The sequence below is a fragment of the Arachis duranensis genome, chromosome 10, assembly GCF_000817695.3.
Source record: "Arachis duranensis cultivar V14167 chromosome 10, aradu.V14167.gnm2.J7QH, whole genome shotgun sequence".
In the NCBI taxonomy this organism is placed as follows: domain Eukaryota; kingdom Viridiplantae; phylum Streptophyta; class Magnoliopsida; order Fabales; family Fabaceae; genus Arachis; species Arachis duranensis.
Genome location: NC_029781.3, coordinates 76924285 through 76934556, shown reverse-complemented (window position 1 = coordinate 76934556; position 10272 = coordinate 76924285).

The window sequence follows — 10272 nt, the reverse complement described above, 5'->3', positions numbered from 1 at the left end:
TGCAGTAAGTTTCTTCTTCTTGGACTCAAGATCCCTAACTTGATCCTCCAAATATTTTCCCTGTTCTTTCACTTTCAAACTCAGCATCTTTCTTATTAACATTAGATATTAGCCTGGTCACTTCTTTTTTCTTCTCCTGTAAAGCTTTGGTTAAGTCTTTCACTTTCAATTTCTCTGCTTTCTCCCTCTCCAGTACACATTCCTATGTCCTTCCTACAGATACACGTCGAGCTCTAATTACCTGCAAATAGCCGACCACATCACCTAGTCAACTCGCAAAAAAAGAAGAGAGAGAGAGAGAGAGAGAGAGAGAGAGAGACTATTATATAAATTTTATTAAAATACTATTATATATTATTATATTTATAAATTTTATTTTAATATAAATACTATTATATATTTTTTATTAAAATTTTTTGCCTCTTCAAACATTTTTTCAAGTTCCGTCTGTACTTCTACGTACTTTCATTCTCTATTAAATTAGTTTGTACTTGATGTAGAAAAATTTGGAGTCACATGGCTATTTTAGTCATTTCATATAATATTTTAGTCTTGTCCATGTATATCCAAACATAATACTAGACATTATATTAGTGTCTTGTACATCGTATCCAAACACAATACACAAAGAATAATTTTTAGTGTCTCTGTCTCAATGTCATGTTCTCTCCTGTCTCTAAAAACAAACACAGACTAAGTGATTAAACCCTAATTCTTTAGTGAGTTAATCTCATCTAACTTAATCAACCGCTAATTCTTTAGTCACTTAATTTAAATTAGAAGATTAAGTCCAATTATAGTTTATGAGCCACACAAGCCCTAAGTTCCCAAAAAGAGACGTTATGTGTCACGTATCGCGTTAAATCCAGATAGTTAGATAGTTGTGAGGAATTGATTTCAAGCTTTAATTCCAGTGATATAAATTTTCCAAGATTCAACAAGAATTCAAATAGAAAAGAGTTATCTTCCAATATACTCTAATTCCTAGGATGAAGAACGAATCCTTGAATGTAAATCAGTGCATTGATTAAGAGTAGAATGGCAATAGTATTAATCCATTAAAATAAACAAAGCTCCTAACCATAATAATGCAGGTTTAGTTGCTCATGACTCAGAGAAAAACCTTGAGTTCTAAAAAAAATGTAAATTGCAGAATGAGAAAGAAGAAGAGAAGAAAGCCCGAATGACTGAATCTTTTCTCCTTTTATATCTAATCATAATTTTTCTAAAATTAAAATTCTAATAACCTAAAAATTATATTTTCTAAATTTAAAACTTAAATTAAAAAACCAATAAAGTCTTCCGTGGAGTTGCTAGACACGGGCTTGGCGCTAAACACCAGGCATTGGCGTTTAGCGCCACCAAACAGAATGCATCACTAAGGTTTCTGGACACCTGGCGCTAAACACCATGTAATGGCATTTAGCGCCACCTTCATAGAATTATGGCACAAGTTACAAGGCACCTGGCATTAAATACCGCATTTGACGTCAGCTTCACAAAATGCTTGCACACTTTACGAGGCTTGTGGCGCTAAACGCTGGGTAGTGGCGTTTAGCGCCAGCTTGACAGCAACTAATTTTCTTCTTTGTTATTCTGCACAAACTCTATCAAACTCGTCCAAAATTTGCCTGTAATAAAAAAATAGCAACACAACTCAAAGTAGCATTTATGGTGGTTTATAACACCAAAATCTTATAAAAACTCAGCAAATCTACATCTAAATCACTGAAAAAAGACAGGAAAGATGTTCACGTATCACAACACCAAACTTAGATTATTGCTTGTCCTCAAGCAACTAAAAACAATAAGAACATAATATGTGGGTTTGTCTAAAAGTTGCGTTTTCAATTAAGCTCCTATCTATCTTCTGAATGCCAATATCATTCAAAACTAGAATCCGGATAATATTATGAATTATCTCCCTCTTAACCTCTGGTTAATCCTTGAACACAACATTTTCTTTTCTTTGGTGCTTAGCACCTTGAACCTAGCCATGACTCTAAATATTTTATCTCAAGCTTTTCTTGACACAGAAACACCACAAGCAGTTAACTGGGGAGCCCTTTGAACTTTGATATTTCTATTGATTGTTCCTAGTCAGTGGTGCTCAGAGCCTTTGGCTTCTCTTTGTTTGCACTTGGCTTTTACCCTAAGTGCTCTGTCTCCAGAATTTCTTGACACATTCACACCACAAGCATATAGCTAGGAAAATAACTCTTTGAGCCTTGATCATTTTTAACCTTCCTCGCCATTGATGTTCAAAGCCTTGGGCCTTACTTTTTATTTTCTTTTTCTTGCTGTTTTTTTTATTTCAAGGATCAATTTCTTGTTTGATTTTTAAGAATGCATAATACTTTTCTAAATTCCTGTTCCTCATAAATTAACAACCTTTGTCCCAGGATCAAATATGCACTGTTCTTTTTCATGCATTCAAAATCACAAATAAATGCCACCACATCTAAGTAGATAAGATAATTCTAAATATAAACTCAGCTGCTCATGCATTATACCACTTTTCTCTTCTCTTGTAATTTTTTTTTTAATTTAAGCTTGGTGAATTATACATAAGACATTTTTTCAAAATAAAAATAACCAAATTAAAGTAAACTAAACTAAAAAGACCGAAAATATTAAAGATCATGCCAGGGGTAGAAAATTAATCAACAAAAAATAGGGAAATAACAAAATAAGAACTGAAGGGGATATAAAATGAAAGGAAAAGCAACCACCTCAATCATCCTGGTGGTCATCTCCCTGGACAGGTTGAGCTCCCTGGTATCCTCTCAGTCACCCTATGTCAAGTCTCATTTGGGTGAGCTCCTGGCACTACCTCTGCTGCTTGGCCAAAGCCTGCTAAAGGAGGGCACTGTGACCATCTGGCCAATCCTCAGCTGCTTAATGGAAGAGATCAGCTGATGCCAATACTTCTGTGGGAAAAATAGTGTCTCTGAGGTATCATGGGCTGCTCATGTGTAACCGGCTTTCCCTCGGCTGCTGTCTCATCTCTTGGGGCCCGTGCATATTCTCTAGAATACTCTATATTCCTTCGAGAGATCAACCTCTCTATGGGAATGAGAATGTCATTCTCTAGGTACACTCTTACGGCATCACTGAGGCAGTAGATAAGATGCGGGAAGGCCAGCTTGGCATGAGTGGAGGTATTAGAGGCAATGCTATAAATATGCTGTGGAATTGTGAGCTCCACCTCCATCTCATTCCCAAGCATAATACAATGAATCATCAAAGGCCGGTCCACGGTAACCTCAGAGTGGTTACTAGTCAGAATGATGGATCGTTGAATAAACTCCAACCAACCTTGGGATACTGGCTTCAGATCATGTCTCCCCAACTGATATGGCTATCCCTCTGAATTTAGCCTCCTCATCTGAAATACATCATCGGATGATACTATCTGAACATCTCTTGAAAAAATAAAGCTCCTCCTATAAGAAATACTTGGCATCACTGAGTAGCATCTTCACTTGCTGTTTAGTATATTCCTTTGGGATGAATCTCAAAGCCTTGTAATTTGCAATATCTACAAATGACGGGGCTCTTTGTAAGGCAAAGAGTTGCTCATCAAAAAAGGTTTCATTCACCGGAATGGGTTGTTATTCACCATCTTCAGGCTCAATTCTAGAGAGGTGGTCAGCCACTTGATTCTCTGACCCTTTTCTGTCTCTAATCTCAATATCAAACTGTTGAAAAAGGAGCACCCATCTGATCAATCTTGGTTTAGCATCCTGTTTGGTTAGAAGGTACTTAAGAGCAATATGGTTAGTATAAACAATAACCTTATAACCAATCAAATAGGACCTAAACTTATCAAAACCAAAAACTATAACTAATAGTTCTTTTTCTGTAGTTGTGTAATTCTGTTGTGCATCATTTAGCATACGGCTAACATAATAAATAACATGCACAAGCTTGTCTTATCTCTGCCCCCAAGATAGCTCCTATAGCATGATCATTCATACATAAATTCAAACAGTAAATCCCAGTTAGGAAAAGCTATGATGGGTGCAGAGACAAGCTGAGCTTTCAGAGTCTCAAAAGCATGCAAACAATTATTATCAAAGCAAAAAGGAATGTTCGCAACCAAGAGGTTGCTCAGAGGTTTAGAAATTTTAGAAGAATCCTTTATATACCTTCTATTAAGTCCTATATGTCCTAAGAAACTTCGGATTACCTTTACATTGGTGGGTAATGATAATTTTTTAATTACCTCCACCTTAACTTTATCAACCTCTATTCCTTTACTTGAAATCCGGTGTCCGAGAACAATACCTTCAATTACCATAAAATGGTATTTTTTTCCAATTCAAAAAAAGGTTTGTTTCTTAGCACCGCTTTAAGACTAAAGAAATGTGTCTCAGGCAAGAATCAAAAGAATTACCAAATACAAAAAAACCATTCATAAATACCTCAATAAACTTTTCAACCATGTGAGAAAATATGGAAATCATACACCTCAGAAAAGTTCCTGGGGCATTTCACAGTCCGAACGGCATTCTCTGTTAAGGAAATACACCAAAGGAACAAGTGAAAGCCATCTTCTCTTGATCTTGAGGGTCCACTGCAATCTACTTATATCCAGAAGATTAAGTCACTTAATTTAAATTAAAAGATTAAGTCCAATTCTAGTTTATGAGCCACACAAGTCCTAAGTACCCAAAAATGAGGCGATTATATGTCACGTATCGCGTTAAATCCAGATAATTAGATAGTTGTGAGGAATTGATTTCAAGCTTTAATTCCAGTGATATAACTTTTCTAAGATTCAAGAAGAATTCAAATGGAAAAAGAGTTATCTTCCAATATACTCTAATTCCTAGGATGAAGAACGAAATCAATTCTTTAATGTAAATCAGTGCATTGATTAATAGTAGAATGACAATAGTATTAATTCATTAAAATAAATAGATCTCCTAACTTTAACAATAGAGGTTTAGTTGCTCATGATTTAGAGAAAAACCTTGAGTTCTCAAAAAAGATGTAAATTGCGAAATGAAGAAGAAGAAGAGAAGAAATCTCAAAGGGTTGAATCTTTTCTCCTTTTATATCTAATCATAATTTTTCTAAAATTAAAACTCTAAAAACCTAAAAATTATATTTTCTAAATTTAAAACTTAAATTAAAAAAATCAATGAAGTTTTCCTTGGAGTTGCTAGAAACGGGCCTAGTGCTAAACACCGGACAATGGAGTTTAGCGCCACCAAATAGAATGCATCACTAAGATTTCTGGACACCTGACACTAAATGCCAAGTAGTGGCGTTTAGCGCCACTTTCGCAGAATTACAGCACGCGTTACGAGGCGGCGCTAAACGCCGAATAGTGACGTTTAGCGCCAGTTTGACAACAACTAATTTTTTTCTTTTTCTTTTGTACAAATTCTGTCAAATTTGTTCGAATTTTGTCTGTAATCAACAAATAGCAACATAATTCAAAATGGTATTTATAGTAATTTAAAACACCAAAATCTTATAAAAATCCAACAAATTCACGTTTAAATCACTGAAAAAAGATGCTCACGCATCAATGACCAAAAAAGATATACTTCGGATTGAGTTCTTAGAAGGACCAGAACAATACTCATTCTAAAAATTTCATTTCAATTCTCTCAATATTTGTTCTATTACTCTGCTGCTCTTTCTCTGGTTTAGAGTCTTTGGGACCTGCAGTTTCATTAGCAACATACTTTTCCATATAATTATCATGTATAAATGATTAGATATCTAACTATTATATATTCTTCTATTCAGCAAGGTAAACATCTTTGTTTAGTAGAATTTTCTTGATCAACTTTATGGTATCATTATTATATTATTCCTTTTCTAGAGAATCAAACATGATTTCATTATTGAATAATCATGATGTATAATTTATTATATAACATTTTTCTTCAGTAATTCTTAGTAATCAACTAATCATTCATTGAATATACAGGGAGTGGAGTGTGGGGTCTATCGAAATTATAATTAATTCTCACTAATCATTCTCAAATGATTTATATGGCATATATAGTCTGGTCCTAGGGCATCTAAATTTTTTCCTAATTTAACCCTTGATTTGGGGTGATCAGGAGAAAAGCATTATCACATAATATAACAATATTAGTTAAATAGATTTTCAACAAGTTGATGCATTATTCGGGAAGTAGGGGCAATCATTCAAAAAAGGCGATCCCCTAAGTCAGATTTTACTTTTATCGTATTAGGTTTGTCATTTTATAACGCCGTCCTTGTTGTTGTTATTGTTTCTTTATATATGGTTTGTTTCGATGCTCTCAACTAGAAGATTAGATACATAGGAAAATTGAATGATAATGGTGGAAGGTGAAAGGCAAGTAGGCATTAATGGATGGAGGGAGAAAAGGCGACAGGGGTGAGACTAGGTTCACTTTCAGATAAGTGTGTTTATTTTTTCTTCATAAGGAAGAGAAGAGTAAGACAATGGACATAGTTGCTATACATCACATGGGAGCGATGACGATGATGTTCTTCTTTTCTTGGTAGGCCATGCATTGTCGACTAAAAATTGCGCATCAACAAAACATGATTTACAGGAATGAATATGACAGAGAGGGAGGGTGGATGCTCTCTCTTAATCAGATATGATATATATAAAAGATATCCAGAGAATGAATGAAGAAGGAGATAGGGGACCCAATGCAAGTCGCCGATTAATTATTATTTAATAATACTAACTTTTTATTATTTCCATATTAACATTTTCCTTGGCATTATTCAATGTATTTTGTTTTGGTGAAAATTCAGGTGCAATTGAGTGAAAGTCATAGGATGAAAATTTAGTCAAATCAGTTAAATTATCTAACGACTCTCAATTATTAACTTCGCGTAAAGTCGATTATACTTGAGTTTTTACTTTTTGCTTTTTGCTTTGGCCAAACTATTATCTCAAAGAAAGCCAAAAACTTATTATTATTATTATTATTATTATTATTATTATTATTATTATTATTATTATTGGAGGCCACTCAGATAAAAGACGCTTAAAACGTCTTTTTTTAAAGATGTTTCCATGTTGTGTTTTAATTGATTTTTGTATAATTTATTTGGTGTTCCTCATCACATATTATTAAATTCCTCAAAAGATTTTTTTTCTAAAAACAATAAAAAGCATTTAATTTGGACTATAACAAAAAAGGTAATAGATTAACTATTAGATTTTTTAAAAAAATTATTTACATAAAAAATATATCACATTCATCAATATATATATAATTCATCAATATATATATAACAAGCTCTTAAAATTTTTATAAATAAAAAAATAATTAATTTTTATTCGTATAATATATAAAACAATTACTATATTATTAGTATATTATAGATTAAAATTTACTAATTTAAATTTTGTTTTTATTTTTAATATAAGTATTAGAAATAAATAAATTTTTTATAACAAGATGTAATGTAACAAAAAATATATAATATTAATTAGTTTTTAAAAATTCTGAAAAGATGATTTTTTCTAATAAAGTGTTATTAAAAAAATTAACATTATAAAAAATAATTTCAACCAATATGATATAATAGGTTATTAAATATATTTAATATAAAATATATTGAATATGAATTTTTGTTGAGTTTAAATTTTAAATAATTTTTAATTGAATTTCGAATATTTTTTTTAAAGAGTTAGAATATTTTAACATCATTTTTTTGTATCTTTTTAATTGAGTCTTTGATTTTTTAAATTATAATTAAGAGTAATGTTTTAACACCACCAATTAGTCACACATATAAAAATAATTCTATTGTCATAATTATAATCTAACTTTATAAGCAATACAATACAATAAAATTATATATAAATAATATAACTAAATTTTATCTATATCTATAGTCACATTTCATAAATAATATAATTAACTTATATTTATGTTTATAATTAAAATATGAATAAAAATACAAAAAATTATCAGGATGGTTAATTTTTTTCGTTCATAATTTTTTTATTATTTTTGTTGTGAAAAGTTTAATTATTTTAAAAAAAAAGATAATTGAATAACACAAAAAAATCTTATTAAGAGTAATTTATTTATATATGATTAAAAAATAATTGAATAATTATATACGGTAAAAAATTAATATTATTAAAAAATAAAATTAAAATTTATTTTAAAATTAAAAATAAAGTTTATTTAAAAGTAAAATTAAAAATCATGGTTTTTTTTTTCAAAATTTATCTACGAGTAATTCTATAAATATTTTATGATGAATAAAAATATTAAACTCGTACTAAAATTTATTCTAATAAAATTTATTTTTATTCTACTAAACGTTAAATAAACTATTGAAAAAAATTTTGTTTCCTCCATTAGAGAAGAATGATAAACTTTCATACTTCTATTATGTTTTGGCAATAATTTGGCTTGTTATTTTTTAATAATAATAATAATAATAATAATAATAATAATAATAATAATAATAATAATAATAACAATAATAATAATAATAAACAAGTATATCACAGTAAAAAGGAAGCACGTCATCAAATAATTTATCATCCAAATTATATATGAATCAAATTGATAATATGAGGTCTAACACTACAAAATCGATAACAAGGTTAGGGACTTACAAAACCTTTCTTAAGATTATAGAAAAAAATGTTTATATTTGTGTGATATATAAAACAATTATCATATTATTATTATTATTATTATTATTATTATTATTATTATTATTATTATTATTATTATTATTATTATTATTATTACTACATTATATATATATGAGCAAAAATAGTCCAAATGTTTTAAAGTAAAATTTTCTTTTAATATTTGATTAAATGTTAGTTCTTGCACTTTCTCTTAGTTAAAAATATAATCATTATAATTTTTTAGTTATTATTGCTAGGGATGTTTACAAATGGGATATAGCTGAAATCTTGATCCAATCCGCACTAAACTCATTAGATCAAATTTGATATTCGCACTTTTTATGTTTGGATCAGATATCAAATATATCCATAAAATAAAAATATTAAAAAAATTTATTTTTATAAAAAAAGTCAATAATTTTTTTGTTTACTTTTTTAAACATATTTACTTCTATCTTATTAGAGTGTGGATCCGATTCGATCCAATCCGATCATCTTACAGATCAGATCATATCCTCAAATTACAGATCAGATACGGATAAATATTATGAATTTATATGGATATGATCTAATTTATGAACACCCCTAACTACTACTATAGGTTCATTATTACAAAAGAATGCTTCTTTTATTATAAACCATTATTAGATCTTAATTACCATTAAAATAACTTAATTGTCAATAAAGAGATCATACTTATTGGTATCTGAAATTATGTTTGTATTTCAATCCATAGTTGTAAAAACCGAACTGGATCGGCTGATTCGACCGGAAAACTAGTGAACTGGATTAGAACTGGACCCTAGTCCGGTTCGGTTTACTCCTTGGACCGTTTAAGGAATAAAATCGGTATGAACCGGTACAAACCAGTCTAACCGAACTGGTCTGCTTGAAAAAATTTTTAAAATGTCGTCTCCACAAAGTCTCGAACCAAGAAACTTGCAACAAAAATAACCTCTACTTACCACTTAGCCATTACACTTCTAAGTACTATACTTAACAAATAATAATTATATAGTATACATAAATATCTAATTTAATTTAATTTTTGTTTTTTCTATTTTTAAAATTAATTATATTTTAATTATATACGATTATTAATATAAATATAAATTTTACTAAAAATTTATTAATTTACTTGATCTATTTTATTGCTAGTATTGTGATTAAGGTTATTTGTTTTGATGTTAGTGTTAAAATCTACTGATATTATAGGTAGATGATAGGCTTTGTGAATTAATTATTTTTTTATTGTGTCAAAATAAGATACTATTGTAGTATTAAAATTTTATGGTTTTTTTACATTAGTTATTTTTAGAAGTTGAGACTTGATTCTTCATAAAATATTAATGAAGATATGTATTTCAAATTTTAATTTTAAATTTTTAACTATTTTATATTTTATATTTACGTGAGACCGGTTTTATCGGTTCAACTAGTGATTTATTGGTTGAACCAATAAACAAGTGAATCAGTAGCTTGACCGGTTCAATCACTGGTTCGGTTCTAACAACTATGTTTCAATCTAATTTCAAAAATTTCGATTTACTCAATTTAGTCTCCCAACTTAATAGTTATGACTCACATTAGTTCCTAATCTTATTTTTGTCACTGTCTCACAAAATCGTTAACGACATGCT